The sequence below is a fragment of the Oryx dammah genome, unplaced genomic scaffold (genome assembly GCF_014754425.2).
Source record: "Oryx dammah isolate SB20612 unplaced genomic scaffold, SCBI_Odam_1.1 HiC_scaffold_18, whole genome shotgun sequence".
NCBI lineage: Eukaryota > Metazoa > Chordata > Mammalia > Artiodactyla > Bovidae > Oryx > Oryx dammah.
In genome coordinates this window covers 87,987,200-88,006,389 of record NW_024070202.1, presented here as the reverse complement: position 1 = coordinate 88,006,389, position 19,190 = coordinate 87,987,200, and positions in this window count along the sequence as shown.

Below are 19,190 nucleotides of genomic sequence, written 5' to 3'. Positions count from 1 at the left end.
GATAGTCTTCATGTGCCTCTTAGCTCTTCCCTCCTTCCTTCCCTTCTCAGCTTTGTGCCCTCGGAGGCTGATCTTTACGCACTGCCTCAGTGAGTGCATAATATCACTTAGTGATATTGATCAATTGGATTTGATCAATAGGAAGCATCAGAAGGAAGTTTGGGGTCTGAGAGAAAGAGGTTGGGATATTTATTCCCCTGGTTTTTGGTCAGTTGTTGGAAAGTGACTTCTTTCATCGGCCCAAGATGCCAGCTCTAGTTGGATGGCCAACCCTCCTATTCTACAACTCTCTTTGAGTTCTGGGGATCATTCCTTCTTTTTACTTCTTCAGCTTATGGATCATAATGACGTTCTTTTGTAGCTAGGTTAAGGTGCTTCACTTTTTTTATTTCCTTAAACCATGTCATCTTTGTAAATAGTCCTTTTACTAAATACTTCTCCAATTAGCCAGTTTGAGTCTGCCAACAGGTTCCTTCTGGACCCTGAACAAAACAGTAATTGGTTTCAGTTGTAGTCCCAGCAAATGGATTTTAAAATGTAATCCTAGGCTTGGGCTGCTCACAGGTTTAAGGAGCATGAAGGTACCCTCCATCCAGGAAATGGTATGCTAGTAATATGTGGAATATATAGAATATGGAGACTATAAAGCTGAGCACCAAAGAATTGATGCTTTTAAACTGTGGTGTTGGAGAAGACTCTTGAGAATCCCTTGGACTGCAAGGAGATCCAACCAGTCCTGAATATTCATTGGAAGGACTGAGGCTGAAGCCAAAACTCCATTACTTTGGCCACCTGATACAAAGAACTAACTCATTTGAAAAGACCCTGATGCTGGGAAAGATTGAAGGTGGGAGAATAAGGGGATGACAGAGGATGAGATGGTTTGATGGCAACACTGACTCAATGGACATGGAGTTTGAGTAAACTCCAGAAGTTGGTGATGGACAGGGAGGCCTGGCATGCTGCAGTCCATGGGGTCGCAAATAGATGGACACGGCTGAGCGACAGAACTGAACTGAATATGCAGAGTGCAATAACATCATGATTTCCCTGCGCATCACCAGTGGGGGCATGGAATGGGGTGAAGATGGAAGATAAGCTTAGGGAGGTCAAAGGGCTGAGGCAATTAGTTTGATGACAAAGATTGTGTCATAAGATGGTCTTTCTTACACTAGAGAGAATCCATAAAGAACAAGATATATTGAAAATCTTGAATGTCCAACACAGACCCAGACAGAAATTTGGAAAGCCCTTAAGAAAACTCTAAAGAAATTATCTCCTGTATATAGAGGGAAGAAATGGCTAAGGATTAAGTCTGGAACCTGATTGTAAGGTGTGTAGAGTTGTCACAGATGTGCACCTAGGTTAGATTTCCTGCTAAGGTAAGTATACTAGTGAGGAAGAAAAAGGTATGGTCTGGTATGAGTTAGCCTGTACTGTATACCGAAAGAGTTGCAGGATTGTGTCAATTCTTACTTAGAGCCAGGGGAGTCCATACAAGAATTTTTGTAAGGATATGAGACTAAAAAAGGTAAAATACAAGATTGTATCAAGCCAAATTGAAGTTCTTGCCTAGAATTTAGGATTTAATCTGTTGGCTTGAAGCCTTAAGAATTGCTGGATATGTTACCTGGAGCCTAAACTCAAAAGTAGCCTATATCAGTGAGTTTGAAATGTCTGAACCTGGAAAACATTACTCAGGAAGATGAGTTTTCACAGTGTTATGTGCAGCTTTCTTAGACGCTTCTTGAAGGTGTCTACACTGGACAAAAAGAGGATGTTCACCAAGGCTTTAAGAAATACGAGCATAAGTAGATTACTAGCATCCTTGAAAAATTTGTGGTGGCTGTTCCATGAAAACCGGAGATGACAGTGGTGGCTGCAGTGATATCTGACAGCCTGATTTAAAGGGAATAATGCAATCCCCAGTGCTAGAAGCCAGGTTGAAACTTAACCATCAGGAAAATAGTAGGCAGAGTTATAATAAGAACCCTAGGGGCAGAGTCCCTGCAAGGATTTATAACAATGGTTAATTGGTAATCAGATCTACAGGCCTGAAATGGACAGCTGTATTATTGAATAGTTTCTTAGGGAGTCTGTAACAAATTACCATAAATTAGGTGGTTTAAAGCAACAGGGATTTCTTCTCTCATAGTTCTGGAGGCCAGAGGTGTGAAATCAAGGTGTAAGCTGAGCCTCTTTCTCCCTCTATGTCCTATGGGAGAATTCCTCTGGCTTTTGCTGGCTCCAGGCGTTCTTTCCAGACTGTTTTGACCACATCGCTCCAGTTTATACCTCTGTTGTCACCTCATCTTCTCCTCTTTGTGTGTCTGTGTCTTCATTCTGTCTCTTATCAGGACACCTGTCATTGGATTAAGATCCTACCTGGCTAATCTGGGATGATCTCATCTCAAGATCCTTCACATCAGCACATGATCACATCTGGAAATATTCTTTGCTCAAATAAAGTCATGTTTACTTGGTTTTAGGAACCACCATTCAATCCACTATAGCAGCCTACTATGGTTCATTTGAGATATATGAGCAGAAAAATTCTAGTCCTGAAGGGCAGAAAAAAATTTATTTAAGGTACAGTAGTGAGGCATCATGGACTCTTACAGAGTTCTCAGACTTAAACTTATTTCACAGTTAACGAGGCATATTAAAAATTTTAAGAGTTTAGCAAAAAAAAAAAAAAAAAGAAAGAAAGAAAATAACGTAGTGGATGCTCTTGGCTTGAGAAAAATGTATATCCTGTTGGAGAATATAGTCTGTAGGTATCCATTATATTCAGGTGATTGAGGGTGTTGTTGAATTCAATTATGTCCTTACTGAATTGCTGCCTCCTGGATCTATTTATAATAGAGGGGTATTGAAGTCTCCAACTGTGAAAGTGGATTCATCTATTTCTTGCAGTTCTATCAGTTTTTGACTCATGCAATTTGAGGCTCTGTTGTTAGGTGCATACACGTTAAGGATTGTTATGTCCTCTTGGATAATTGACCCCTTTATCACTATGTAATGCCACTCGTTATGGGGCTTCCCAGGTGGTGCAGTGGTAAAGAATCTGCCTGCAATGCAGGAGACGCAGGCAGACAAGGGTTCTATCCTTGGGTTGGGAAGATCCCTTGAAGTAGGAAATGGCAACCCACTCCAGTATTCTTGCCTGAATCCCATGGACAGAAGAGCCTGGAAGGCTGCAGTCCATATGGTAGCAAAGAGTCAGACACAACTGAGCATACATGTATGCGTGCACACACACACACACACAATGCTGCTCTTTATCCCTGAGCTTTCCTTGTTCTGATGTCTGCTTGATCTGAAATTAATGTAGCTACTCATGCTCTCTTTTGATTAGTATTAGCACAGAGTATCTTTTTCCACTCATTTACTTTTCATCTGTATTAAAATTGTCTTTGTATTTAAAGTGAGTTTTATGGAGGTGAGTTTTATGAATCCACCTGCAATGCAGGAGACCTGCAATCCCTGTGCTGGGAAGATCCTCTGGAGAAGGGAATGGCTACCAACTCCAGTATGCTGGACTGGAGAATTCCATGGACAGAGGAGCCAGTCCATGGGGTCACAAAGAGTCAGTCATAACTAAGTGGCTTTCACTTTCACTTTATGGAGGCAACATTTAGGTGGATATTGTTTGATGATACACCTTGACAATCTCTGTTTTTTAATTGGTGCATTTAAACCAGTGACTTTCAAAGTGATGGTTAATGTAGCTGGAGTAATTTTAATATCTTTCATGTTTTTTACTACCTTCTTTCTGTTATATAAGTTCTATGTTCTTACTCTGTTTTCTGTTCTTTTTCTGCTGTTTTTGGTTTTAACATATTTTATATGAATCTATTGTCTCTCCTTTCTCAGTTATATTTACTCTAATATTCTTATGGTCTCATCAGATACACTTGTTATTTAAATTTTTGCATAGTTCCTGTATTATTTAGTGGTTGACTTCCCTGGTGGAACAGGCGGCAAAGATTCTGCCTTCAATGCGGGAAACCCAGGTTCGATCCCTGGGTTGGGAAGATCCCCTGGAGAAGGCAATAGCTACCCACTCCAGGACTCCTGCCTGGAAAATTTCATACACAAGAGGAGCCTGACGGGCTACACTCCATCCGATTGCAAAGAGTCAGACATGACTGAGTAACTAATCTTTTCACACTTCAGTGATTATCCTAGAGTTGGCCATATACCTTTACAACTAATTTGAGGCCACTTTCAAATACCACTGTACCACTTCACAGGTAGTCGTAGTGACTTATAACAACAAAATAATCCTAATTCCTCCCTTTCATCCATTGTATTGCGGCTGTCATTTGTTTCCCTTATGTAAGTATCAGTTCAGTTCAGTTGAGTCACTCAGTCGTGTCCAACTCTTTGCAACCCCATGAATCACAGCACGCCGGGCCTCCCTGTCCATCACCAACTCCTAGAGTTTACTCAAACTCATATCCATCGAGTCAGTGATGCCATTCAGCCATCTCATCCTCTGTCGTCCCCTTTTCCTCCTGCCCCCAATCCCTCCCAGCAACAGGGTCTTTTCCAATGAGGCAACCCTCTGCATGAGGTAGCCAAAGTATTGGAGTTTCAGCTTTAGCATCAGTCCTTCCAATGAACACCCAGGACTGACCTCCTTCAGAATGCACTGGTTGCAGTGCAAGGGACTCTCAAAAGTCTTCTCCAACACCACAGTTCAAAAGCATCAATTCTTCGGTGCTCAGCTTTCTTCACAGTCCAACTCTCACATCCATATATGACCCCTGGAAATACCATAGCCTTGATTAGACAGACCTTTGTTGGCAAAGCAATGACTCTGCTTTTCAATATGCTGTCTATGTTGGTCATAACTTTTCTTCCAAGGAGTAAGCATCTTTTAATTTCATGGCTGCAGTCACCATCTGCAGTGATTTTGGAGCCCCCCAAAACTAAAGTCTGACACTGTTTCCCCATCTATTTGCCATGAAGAGATGGGACCAGATGCCATGATCTTCATTTTCTGAATGTTGAGTTTAGGCCAACTTTTTCACTCTCCACTTTCACTTTCATCAAGAGGCTTTTTAGTTCCTCTTCACTTTCTGCCATAAGGGTGGTGTCATCTGCATATCTGAGGTTATTGATATTTCTCCCAGCAATCTTGATTCCAGCTTGTATTTCTTCCAGCCCAGCTTTTCTCATGATGTACTCTACATATAAATTAAATAAGCAGGTGACAATATACAGCCTTGATGTACTCCTTTTCCTATTTGGAACCAGTCTGTTGTTCCATGTCCAGTTCTAACTGTTGCTTCCTGACCTGCATACAGCTTTCTCAAGAGGCAGGTCAGGTGGTCTGGTATTCCCATCTCTTGAAGAATTTTCCACAGTTTATTGTGATCCACACAGTCAAAGGCTTTGGCATAGTCAATAAAGCAGAAATAGATGTTTTTCTGGAACTCTCTTGCTTTTTCCATGATCCAGTGGATGTTGGCAATTTGATCTCTGATTCCTCTACCTTTTCTAAAACCAGCTAGGACATCTGGAAGTTCACGGTTCACGTATTGCCTGGCTTGGAGAATTTTGAGCATTACTTTACTAGCATGTGAGATGAATGCAATTGTGCGGTAGTTTGAGCATTCTTTGGCATTGCCTTTCTTTGGGACTGGAATGAAAACTGACCTTTTCCAGTCCTGTGGCCACTGCTAAGTTTTCCAAATTTGCTGGCCTATTGAGTGCAGCACTTTCACAGCATCATCTTTCAGGATTTGAAATAGCTCAACTGGATCTTCATAGAACTGTTCAAATTCAGCTTCTTCAGCATTACTGGTTGGGGTATAGACTTGGATTACTGTGATATTGAATGGTTTGCTTTGGAAATGAACAGAGATCATTCTGTTGTTTTTGAGATTGCTTCCAAGTACTGTATTTTGGACTCTTTTGTTGACCATGATGGCTACTCCATTTTTCCTAAGGGATTCCTGCCCTCAGTTCAGTTCAGTTCAGTCGCTCAGTCATGTCCAACTCTTTGTGACCCCATGAATCACAGCACTCCAGGCCTCCCTGCCCATCACCATCTCCCAGAGTTCACTCAAACTCACATCCATCAGGTCAGTGATCCCATCCAGCGATCTCATCCTCTGTTGTCCCCTCTTTCTCCTGCCCCCAATCCCTCCCAGCATCAGAGTCTTTTCCAATGAGTCAACTCTTTGCATGAGGTGGCCAAAGTACTGGAGTTTCAGCTTTAGCATCAGTCCTTCCAAAGAACACCCAGGGCTGATCTCCTTTAGAATGGACTGGTTGGATCTCTTTGCAGTCCAAGGGACTCTCAAGAGTCTTCTCCAACACCACAGTTCAAAAGCATTAATTCTTCAGCGCTCAGCTTTCTTCACAGTCCAACTCTCACATCCATACATGACCACATGGAAAACCATAGCCTTGACTAGATGGACCTTAGTCGGCAAAGTAATGTCTCTGCTTTTTAATATGCTATCTAGAATGTATCTAGATATTATGTATATAAGTAGTAGATAAGGACTTCCCTGATGGCTCAAAGGGTAAAGCGTCTGTCTGCAATGCTGGAGACCCGGGTTCAGTCCTTGGGTCGGGAAGATCCTCTGGAGAAGGAAATGGCAACCCACTCCAGTACTAATGCCTGGAAAATCCCATGGATGGAGGAGCCTGGTAGGCTACAGTCCATGGAGCCTCAAAGAGTCAGACACGACTGAGCGACTTCACTTTCACTGTCATACATAAGCATATATATGTGTGTATAGTCAATACATTTTGCTAATTAATTATTCTTAATTAATCTAACAAATTTATCTGTTAGATTAAGAACAAGAATAACAAAAGTCTTAATTTTATCTGCAATTATTATAGAGTTTTTACCTCTAGCATTTTGTTTTGTTTCTCTCTTAGGATTTCCATCTCTCTCCTTACATTGCCCATCTATTCATGCATATTGTCTACTTTACCCACTAGAGCCATTAGCATATTAATTAGAGCTGTGTTAGGTTCCTGATCTCATAATTCCAATATCCCTGCCATATCTGGGTCTGGTTTTGATCCTTGCTCTATCTCTTCAAACTGTGTTTTTTGTCTTTTAGTGTGTATTGTAATAGTAATGGGGCACTAATTGGGTAAAAAGAACTGCTGTAATGTAGGACTTCAGTAATGTGGTGGTAAGTTGTGGAGGGAGGGGAAGTATTCTCTAGTTCCATGATTGAGTGTCAATCTTTTAGTGAGTCTGGTTTGTGACTTCACAGGTACTCACTGGTTTCTGTCTTTCTTTCTCATTTAGTGGGACAGGATGGACTAGAGTGAGACAAAATTGGGCATTTCCCTTCTCCCAGGTCAGTTAGGCTCTGATAAAGTCCCAGTAGGTTTGTCTCTGGTTAGTTTCTCCAGAGGGCAGACTATGTTCAGAAGAAAAGAATAATCTGGCATATTTTGAAATGATTCATGTCCCTATGCAGCTTTCTAGAAGCATGAGAGGATTTTTCTCCCATGTTCACTGTGAGAATCTTGTAAAGCTCCAGGAAATAAAAACTTACAAATATGTGGATATCTCTGATGATTTGGTCCCATGGATTTTCTTTCTTTTTTTTCTTTACTTTACAATATTGGTTTTGCCATACATTGACATGAATCCGCCACAGGTGTACATGTGTTCCCTATCCTGAACCCTCCTCCCACCTCCCTCCCCATACCATCCCTCTGGGTCATTCCAGTGCACCAGTCCCGAGTATCCTGTATCATGCATTGAACCTGGACTGATGATTCATTTCACATATGATAATATACATGTTTCAATGCCATTCTCCCAAATCATCCCACCCTTGCCCTCTCCCACAGAGTCCAAAAGACCATTCTATACATCTGTGTCTCTTTTGCTGTCTCGCATACAGGGTTATCATTACCATCTTTCTAAATTCCGTATATATGCTTTAGTATACTGTTTTGGTGTTTTTCTTTCTGGCTTACTTCACTCTGTATAATAGGCTCCAGTTTCATCTACCTCATTAGAACTGATTCAAATATATTTTTAATGGCTGAGTAATACTCCATTGTGTATATGTACCACAGCTTTCTTATCCATTCATCTGCTGATGGACATCTAGGTTGCTTCCATGTCCTGGCTATTATAAACAGTGCTGCAATGAACATTGGGGTACACGTGTCTCTTTCACTTCTGGTTTCCTCAGTGTGTATGCCCAGCAATGGGATTGCTGGGTCATATGGCAGTTCTATTTCCAGTTTTTAAAGGAATCTCCACACTGTTCTCCATAGTGGCTGTACTAGTTTGCATTCCCACCAACAGTGTAAGAGGGTTCCCTTTTCTCCACACCCTCTCCAGCATTTATTGCTTGTAGAATTTTGGATCGCAGCCATTCTGACTGGCGTGAAATGGTACCTCATTGTGGTGTTGATTTGCATTTCTCTGATAATGAGTGATGTAGAGCATCTTTTCATGTGTTTGTTAGCTATCTGTATGTCTTCTTTGGAGAAACGTCTGTTTAGTTCTTTGGCCCACTTTTTGATTGGGTCGTTTATTTTTTCTGGAATTGAGCTTCAGGAGTTGCTTGTATATTTTTGAGATTGGTTGTTTGTCAGTTGCTTCATTTGCTATTATTTTCTCCCATTCTGAAGGCTGTCTTTTCACCTTGCTTAGAGTTTCTTTTGTTGTGCAGAAGCTTTTAATTTTAATTAGGTCCCATTTGTTTATTTTTGCTTTTATTTCCAATATTCTGGGAGGTGGGTCATAGAGGATCCTGCTGTGATTTATGCTGAAGAGTGTTTGCCTATGTTCTCCTCTATGAGCTTTATAGTTTCTGGTCTTACATTTAGATCTTAAATCCATTTTGAGTTTACTTTTGTGTATGGTGTTAGAAAGTGTTCTAGTTTCATTCTTTTACAAGTGGTTGACCAGGTTTCCCAGCACCACTTGTTAAAGAGATTGTCTTTTCTCCATTGTATATTCTTGGCTTCTTTGTCAAAGATAAGGTGTCCATAGGTGCGTGGATTTATCTCTGGGCTTTCTATTTTGTTCCATTGATCTTTATTTCTGTCTTTGTGCCAGTACCATACTGTCTTGATGACTGTGGCTTTGTAGTAGAGCCTGAAGTCAGGCAGGTTGATTCCAGTTCCATTCTTTGTAGTAGAGCCTGAAGTCAGTTCCATTCTTCTTTCTCAAGAGTGCTTTGGCTATTCGAGGTTTTTTGTATTTCCATACAAATTGTGAAATTATTTGTTTTAGCTCTGTGAAAAATAACGTTGGTAGCTTGATAGGGATTGCATTGAATCTATAGATTGCTTTGGGCATATACTCATTTTCACTATATTGAGTCTTCTGATCCATGAACATGGTATATTTTCCCATCTATTAGTGTCCTCTTTGATTTCTTTCACCAGTGTTTTATAGTTTTCTATATATAGGTCTTTAGTTTCTTTAGGTAGATATATTCCTAAGTATTTTATTCTTTTCATTGCAATGGTGATTGGAATTGTTTCCTTAATTTCTCTTTCTGTTTTCTCATTCTTAGTGTATAGGAATGCAAGAGATTTCTGTGTGTTAATTTTATATCCTGCAACTTTACTATATTTATTGATTAGCTCTAGTAATTTTCTGGTGAAGTCTTTAGGGTTTTCTATGTAGAGGATCATGTCATCTGCAAACAGTGAGAGTTTTACTTCTTCCTTTCCAACTTGGATTCCTTTTATTTCTTTTTCTGCTCTGATTTCTGTGGCCAAAACTTCCAAAACCATGTTGAATAGTAGCGGTGAGAGTGGGCACCCTTGTCTTGTTCCTGACTTTAGGGGAAATGCTTTCAATTTTTCACCATTGAGGATAATGTTTGCTGTGGGTTTGTCATATATAGCTTTTATTATGTTGAGGTATGCTCCTTCTATTCCTGCTTTCTGGATGTTTTTTTTTTTTTTATCATAAATGGATGTTGAATTTTGTCAAAGGCTTTCTCTGCATCTATTGAGATAATCATATGGTTTTTATTTTTCCATTTGTTAATGTGGCGTATTACATTGATCGATTTGCAGATATTGAAGAATCCTTGCATCCCTGGGATAAAGCCCACTTGGTCATGATGTATGATCTTTTTAATGTGTTGTTGGATTCTGATTGCTAGAATTTTGTTAAGGAGTTTTGCATCTATGTTCATCAGTGATACTGGCCTGTAGTTTTATTTTTTTGTGGCCTCTTTGTCAGGCTTTGGTATTAGGGTGATGGTGGCCTCATAGAATGAATTTGGAAGTTTACCTTCCTCTGCAATTTTCTGGAAGAGTTTGAGTAGGATAGGTGTTAGCTCCTCTCTCAATTTTTGGTAGAATTCAGCTGTGAAGCATCCGGACCTGGGCTTTTGTTCGCTGGAAGATTTCTGATTACAGTTTCAATTTCCATGCTTGTGATGGATCTGTTAAGATTTTCTATTTCTTCCTGGTTCAGTTTTGGAACGTTGTACTTTTCTAAGAATTTGTCGATTTCTTCCAAGTTGTCCATTTTATTGGCATATAATTGCTGATAGTAGTCTCTTATGATCCTTTGTATTTCTGTGTTGTCTGTTGTGATCTCTCCATTTTCATTTCTAATTTTATTGATTTGATTCTTCTCCCTTTGTTTCTTGATGAGTCTGGCTAATGGTTTGTCAATTTTATTTATCCTCTCAAAGAACCAGCTTTTCGCTTTGTTGATTTTTGCTATGGTCTCTATTGTTTCTTTTACATTTATTTCTTCCCTAATTTTTAAGATTTATTTCCTTCTACTAACCCTGGGGTTCTTCATTTCTTCCTTTTCTAGTTGCTTTAGGTGTGTAGAGTTAGGTTATTTCTTTGATTTTTTTCTTGTTTCTTGAGGTATGCCTGTATTGCTATGAACCTTCCCCTTAGCACTGCTTTTACAGTGTCCCACAGGTTTTGGGTTGTTGTGTTTTTGTTTTCATTCATTTCTATGCATATTTTGATTTCTTTTTTGATTTCTTCTGTGATTTGTTGGTTATTCAGCAGCATGTCGTTCAGCCTCCATATGTTGGAATTTTTAATAGTTTTTCTCCTGTAATTTAATCTTACTGCATTGTGATCACAAAAGATGCTTGGAATGATTTCAATTTTTTTTTTTAATTTACCAAGGCTAGATTTATGGCTCAGGATGTGATCTATCCTGGAGAAGGTTCTGTGAGCACTTGAGAAAAAAGTGAAATTGATTGTTTTGGGGTGAAATGTCCTATAGATATCAATTAGGTCTAACTGATCTATTGTATCATTTACAGTTTGTGTTTCTTTGTTAATTTTCTGTTTAGTTGATCTATCCATAGGTGTGAGTGGAGTATTAAAGTCTCCCACTATTATTGTGTTACTGTTAATTTCCCCTTTCATACTTGTTAGCATTTGTCTTACATATTGTGATGCTCCTATGTTGGGTGCATATATATTTATAATTGTTACATCTTCTTCTTGGACTGATCCTTTGATCATTATGTAGTGTCCTTCTTTGTCTTTTTTCACAGCCTTTGTTTTAAAGTCTATTTTATCTGATATGAGTATTGCTACTCCTGCTTTCTTTTGGTCTCTATTTACGTGGAATATCTTTTTCCAGCCCTTCACTTTCAGTCTGTATGTGTCCCTTGTTTCAAGGTGGGTCTCTTGTAGACAACATATATGGGGGTCTTGTTTTTGTATCCATTCAGCCAGTCTTTGTCTTTGGGTTGGGGCATTCAACCCATTTACATTTAAGGTAATTATTGATAAGTATGATCCCATTGTCATTTACTTTATTGTTTTGGGTTCAAGTTTATACACCCTTTCTGTGTTTCTTGGCTAGAGAAGATCCTTTAGCATTTGTTGGGGAGCTGGTTTGGTGGTGCTGAATTCTCTCAGCTTTTGCTTGTCTGTAAAGCTTTTGATTTCTCCTTCATATTTGAATGAGATCCTTGCTGGGTACAGCAATCTGGACTGTAGGTTATTTTCTTTCATCACTTTAAGTATGTCCTGCCATTCCCTCCTGGAGAAGGCAATGGCACCCCGCTCCAGCTCTCTTGCCTGGAAAATCCCATGGATGGAGGAGCCTGGTAGGCTGCAGTCCATGGGGTCGTGAAGAGTCGGACACGACTGAGTGACTTCCCTTTCACTTTTCACTTTCATGCACTGGAGAAGGAAATGGCAACCCACTCCGGTGTTCTTGCCTGGAGAATCCCAGGGATGGGGTAGCCTGGTGGGCTGCCATCTATGGGGTCACACAGAGTCAGACACTACTGAACTGACTTAGCAGCAGCAGCCATTGCCTCCTGGCCTGAAGAGTTTCTATTGAAAGATCAGCTGTTATCCTTATGGGAATCCCCTTGTGTGTTATTTGTTGTTTTTCCCTTGCTGGTTTTAATATTTGTTCTTTGTGTTTGACCTTTGTTAATTTGATTAATATGTGTCTTGGGTGTTTCGCCTTAGGTTGATCCTGTTTGGGACTCTCAGGGTTTCTTGGACTTGGGTGATTATTTCCTTCCCCATTTTAGGGAAGTTTTCAACTATTATCTCCTCAAGTATTTTCTCATGGTCTTTCTTTTTGTCTTCTTCTTCTGGGACTCCTATGATTCGAATGTTGGGGCGTTTAACATTGTCCCTGAGGTCTTTGAGATTGTCCTCATTTCTTTTAATTCATTTTTCTTTTTCTCCTCTCTGTTTCATTTATTTCTACCATCCTATCTTCTACCTCAGTTATCCTATCTTCTGCCTCCGTTATTCTACTGTTGGTTCCCTGTAGAGTTTTTTGATCTCATTTATTGCACTATTCATTATATATTGACTCTTTTTTTTTTCTTCTAAGTGAAAGTGAAGTAGCTCAGTCATGTCCGACTCTTTGCAACCCCGTGGATTGTAGCCTACCAGGCTCCTCCCTCCATGGGATTCTCCAGGCAAGAATACTGGAGTGGGTTGCCATTTCCTTCTCCATTATTTCTTCTAGGTGCTTGTTAAAACTTTCTTGCATCTTCTCAATCCTTGTCTCCAGCCTATTTATCTGTAACTCCATTTTGTTTTCAAGATTTTGGATCATTTTCACTATCATTATTCAGAATTCTTTATCAGGTAGACTTCCTATCTCTTCCTCTATTATTTGGTTTGGTGGGCATTTATCCTGTTCCTTTACCTGCTGGGTATTTCTCTGCCTCTTCATCTTGTTTATATTGCTGTGTTTGGGGTGGCCTTTCCGTATTCTGGCAGTTTGTGGAGTTCTCTTTATTGTGGAGTTTCCTCACTGTGGGTGGGGTTGGACCGGTGGCTTGTCAAAGTTTCCTGGTTAGGGAAGTTTGTGTCAGTGTTCTTTTGGGTGGAGATGGATTTCTTCTCTCTGGAGTGCAAAGAAGTGTCCAATACTGAGGTATGAGATGTCAGTGGGTTTGGAGTGACTTTGGGGAGCCTGTATATTGAAGCTCAGGGCTATGTTCCTGTGTTGCTGGAGAATTTTTGTGGTATGTCTTGCTCTGGAACTTGTTGGCCCTTGGGTGGTGCTTGGTTTCAGTGCAAGTATGGAGGTGTCTGATGAGCTCCTATCAATTCAATTAATGTTCCCTGGAGTCAGGAGTTCTCTGGTGTTCTCAGGATTTGGACTTAAGCCTCCTGCCTCTGGTTTTCAGTCTTATTCTTACAATAGCCTCAAGACTTCTCTATCTGTCACTTCCAAGTTGGTTCTTTCTGTTTTAGCTTCTTCTGTTTGCTGGTCTCTTCAGTGTCTAATTTCTGCCCTGACACAAGGGGGCGGTGGTGGACACTTTTTTAGGCTCACTTGTTCAGTCGTGCTATGGGGAGGGAGGAACACTGCAAACAAATAACACTGGCATGTGGGGCGTGCTTGCAGAGTCTCGGCCACACTGGGTCTGCCCCTGCTCACAGTGTGTGTGCTTTCCCTGTCTACACTGCTTAGACTCTAGGTTGCTCTGCTGGGAACTGTCTGAGGCCAGCCCTGGGTTGCATGCACTTCCCAGGTCTAAGCCCCTCAGGTTCAGATACTCGGGTACTCCTCAAAGGCTCAGACTCGGTTGGGCCTGCGTTTTGTGCCCTTCCCAGGTCCGAGCAGCTCAGATGGCCAGGTGTTTGGTGAGCATGGTCGCTGCGACTTATTGCCTCCCCTGTCCCTGCCACTTGGTTTTCTGGGTGTACAACCGGCACACCTTCTCAGGCAGATGTCGACCGTCCAGAACCCCAAGAAGTCTTGGTTAGCAACAAAGCCTGCTTGCAGTTTGGTAAATGATGCCTCTCTCAGGCCGTGATTGCCGTCTTCCAGCTCTGGCTGCCCTCGCCTGGCTGTCTCTGGCAGGGGATGGGCTGGTCCACAGCTGGCTAGCTCTGCTCACTCCTTTGTTCTGTGAGCGGTCCTTACCTTGTCTTAGGTTAGGGCTTTTCCTGTAGCTCAAGTCAGTCCTTTGTTCTGTGAGTGGGCCTGGCGGTGTCTTAGGGTAGGGCTTTTTGCAGGGTAGCTTTCCCACAGTCTGGTTTGCTATCTCAAGTTAGTTCCCGCAGATTGCCCTCAGGGCATTCAGGCCCGGTCCTTACTCTAAGCGATGCAGCCCTCCCCTCCCTGCCCAGACCCTGCTTGCTAGTGGGGGATGTGGGCGTCTGCGCTGCTTCTCCACTGGGAGTTACTGTTGGGCACGTAATCTGTGGGTTTTAATTATTTATTTATTTTTCCTCCCGGTTATGTTGCCCTCTGAGGTTCCAAGGCTTGCCACAGACTTGCCAGTGAGAGTGTTTCCTGGTGTTTGGAAACGTCTCTCTTTTTGAAGACTCCCTTCCCATGACGGATCTCCGTCCCTACCTCTTTTGTCTCTCTTTTTATCTTTTATATTTTTTCCTACCTCCTTTCGAAGACAATGGGCTGCTTTTCTGGGTGCCTGATGTCCTCTGCCAGCATTCAGAAGTTGTTTTGTGGAATTTACTCAGCGTTCAAATGTTCTTTTGATGAATTTGTGGGGGAGAAAGTGGTCTCCCTGTCCTATCCCTCCGCCATCTTAGGACCGCCCCCTGGATTTTCTGTCTCTCAGACGGGGTCCACACTGAGCCTCTAGCAATTCATCAATTATAATTCAAGGTCCCTGTCCAGGCACTGGTTCCCATAGAGGCTTCTGCTCCAATAGGTTGTAATTCTCTGTATTTGTCTGTCATTCTCGCCAATATTGGGGGTAGGGGTTCATCCTGTGACCTTACTTTTCTTACAGATATAAGAAGACCTGTTGAATTTTCAGTTTGTTTAGCTTTTTACTTGTTAGGGCAAAATGCTGACTTCTAGACTTTTACATGCTACACTGGAAATTAGAAGTCCCCTGGATGCTTTTGACTTGGACAGAATTCTTATAATCCTTTTACCAACTTAAATTTAACACACTGTCAATGTATCAAAACATTTCTTATACAACGTCTGATGCACATAAAAATAGATTAAAATATTATCAATGAATGTTAACTTAAAAATATATACTTGTACTCAACTTTCAATCTTAATGGTTCAAAGGAAATATTTTCTTCTTTTTTAATATTTTCATTCATAAATATGTATTTATATAATCAGGAAAGGAAAATATATGAATTATGAACCTCTTAAACATGAACAGTTTGTGATAATTACAAAGCCTCAAAATCTGCTTTTCATAGGATCTTGTAGACAGCTGTTGCAAGATGTTTGTGAAATGTAAACTGAATTTGAATTTCTTCTCTCCCACATACAATTCAGAATTAAATTATAATCTTAACAAATACATGCAAAGAGTGATTGTTCTCATATTCTAGAGAGCTGACGTTTTTACATCATGTCAAAGCTGAAGTAAGAGCATTTCAAAACTGAATTCAGCAATGTTTAATCACTGCTGATCAAGTGACTTGATGTGAAGATGAATATAGGGGATGCAGACACAAGTCAATCTGAACAGAATATAAGTTTTGTACAACTCAGAAGTCCTTTTTTTTCTGACTCTCCAACAAAACAATATACTGGAATTTGGCATTTCACATCAGTATTGGATTTCTGAATTGAATTAGGTATAAGAACAAGTAATTGAAAGAAGGAAATTGGGTTATTTTTTCCTAAGAGCTCTTCAAATTGTTCTCATCTCTACTTATAAGCCTGTCTCTCTTTGATAGAATGCCTTTTCACGTGCTAGATATTCACCAGTTATCTTTTCTACCTTCACTTCCTTGCTTCTGCTTATTCCAATCCTATGTTATCTTTCAAGGTCAGCCCAACTGTACTTCATTTATTTACTCATTTATTCAACATATATTTCTTGAGTTTAATATGGGCTAGTTATTATGCCTTGGGGCCATATGTCAAGTAAAACAATATGCTGATAGGAGACACACAATATTAGGTTTACCCTTCAATGACTGGTCATTTTTTTAGCACCCTACCTGGTTATTAATGTAAAATAGTGACATGGTGCAGTGGGCATTTGTCCAAAGCCATTGTATCCTAGGTCCAAGGGTCATCCCTTGTCCTCACTGTTTCCTTTTAATGTACATGAAAGTGATTCAAAAGAGAACTGAACTCTACCTTCTGGAGGTGAAGTTTTCAGGTGTAGAAAATGTGAATAGCTACCCCTGAGATCTTGCAGCTATGAACTGTACAAGTGTTGAAGAAGTTATTATGAACTCTCAGTGGCACTTACTCAGAAAAAACTTGCCCGACTTCACAGGGGCCTTATCTGCAGATGGATTGCTCTGTCTCTCCTCCCACTCAGCTTGGCTTCCTGCTAATGCTTCTGTTTGGCAGCTCCCAATGGTCTTCCTAACCTGCATTTATCTTTCCCAAATTAGAGGCAGCTGGGCAATTTTAGGAAGACAACAACTCGCTAATTCTCTCTTTTCTAATTTGTAAAGCCGGTAATTGTCTCAAACTTCAGGAGGCTCTGAAACAAACCAGTGCATGTGGTCTTAAACTTTTTAGGCTTTATTAGTTTACAAGTATTCTCCGACAATGTAAAAGTTTTTAAAATACCGATTATTAGAATAAAATGTTATATATGGTGATAGCTCTATTCTTCTTACTTGTTTTTAAATTGATATGAATAAAACCGATTACAGTTGGTTTCCCACTGTAAGAAACTACTTAATTTCTGTCAACAAAGGTCCGTCTAGTCAAGGCTATGGTTTTTCCAGTAGTCATGTATGGATGTGAGAGTTGGCCTATAATGCAGTGCAGAAGAATTGATGCTTTTGAACTGTGGTGTTGAAGAAGACTCTTGAGAGTCCCTTGGACTGCAAGGAAATCCACCAAGTCCATCCTAAAGGAGATCAGTCCTGATTGTTCATTGGAAGGACTGATGTTGAAGCTGAAACTCCAATACCTTGGCCACCTGATGCAGAGAGCTGACTCATTTTAAAAGACCCTGATGCTAGGAAAGATTGAGGGCAGGAGGAGAAGGGGACGACAGAGGATGAGATGGTTGGATGGCATCACCGACTCAATGGACATGGGTTTGAGTGGACTGTGGGAGTTGGTGATGGACAGGGAGGCCTGCTGTGCTGTGGTTCATGCAGTCACAAAGAGTCAGACATGACTGAGTGACTGAACTGAACTGAATTGATGCACAGCAAGTAGCCAGGAAAAGACCTTTGAATTGAAAAAAAAAAAAAAATTAAGTTGCTTTCTAATAAAGAATTTAAAAAATGCTTATTTGCTTACAAAATCCTCACCCTTTTTATATTAACAATATATTTTTGTAATTATTTTCTTTAGACAAAATTCCAAAGATACTACTTTTAGCACAGTTTAATGTCTGCTATTTTTTCCAGCTTTTAAATGACATTATTATTTGACTTAACTCATTTTGATCTGCCATTTAAACCATCTTTTCCTTGTGACTAACTCTTAAGGATAAACTTTCTTATGTAGGCCAAAATGCCACATACTCTTCAGTCTTCCTCTATGAGTTATGGAAGTGCAGAAAAGGAAAGTGACCTGGGGTATTTGACACATCATAACAGTACTTTGTTTTAAAAACATCAACATGCTAATAAAAATGCTATGATAAAAGCTAGCAAAAAACTGTTTTTTAAAGTAAAAAGTGTATTTTAAAAGACATAAATCTGGCAACCTCTGACTCATGAAAAGGATCCCAAATCCCCCAATAATACCTATAGTAACAATTTTTTATTTTCAATGACTTAAGTGTGTACATAAATTAATTTTACTGCCTCATTTTATTGTTGAGGTAAAATTTGTAAGCAGTGAAATGTGTGGATCCCAAATGTATTATTCAATGGATTTTTAAAAATGTGTACACCTGTGTATACAATAAGACCATCAAGTTATAAAACATTTATGTTACCTCAGAAAGTAATTTTGTGACTTTATAATCAGTTCCTACCCACCATAGACTATCACTTGTCTGATTTCAATCATCCAATAATAGCATTGCCAGTTCTTAGGGTTTATAAAAGACTCTTGTGCTTAGTTTCCTGTTGCTCAATATAACATTTCCAAGATTCACTAATGGATGTCTCAGCAGCTTGTTCATATTTATTGTTGAGTGATATTTTATTTGGATTATTTTCAGTGGTTTTTTTTGGCTGTTATAAATAAGCTTTTATGAACTTTCTTTTCAGTTCAGATCAGTTCAGTTGCTCAGTTGTGTCCGACTCTTTGTGACCCCATGCACCGCAGCACGCCAGGCCTCCCTGTCCATCACCAACTCCCACAGTCCACCCATGTCCATCAAGTTGGTGATGCCATCCAACCATCTCATCCTCTGTCGTCCCCTTCTCTTCCTGCCTTCAATCTTTCCCAGCATCAGGGTCTTTTCAAATGAGTCAGCTCTTGGCATCAGGTGGCCAAAGTATTGGAGTTTCAGCTTCAACATCAGTCCTTCCAACGAACACCCAGGACTGATCTCCTTTCTTTTATCAAGCCTTTTAAGAGACATATGCTCTCATTTCTATTGACTAAATATAAAGAATTGAAATTGTTCGGTTGTCGGCTACGTGTATCTTTGACTTTAGCAGAAAATGCTAATTGATTTTCCAAATTGGTTGTATTATTTTATACCCCCACTAACAACATACACGAATTTTCTTTGCTCAGCATCCTCACCAGCAGTTGGTGGTGTTGGCCTTTTTGTCATGTTGCTGGAGATAGGTGACATCTCTTTGTAATTTTAATTTGCATTTCCTTGATGGCTAATGATGTTGAACAGTTCTCAGGTTCATATTGATCA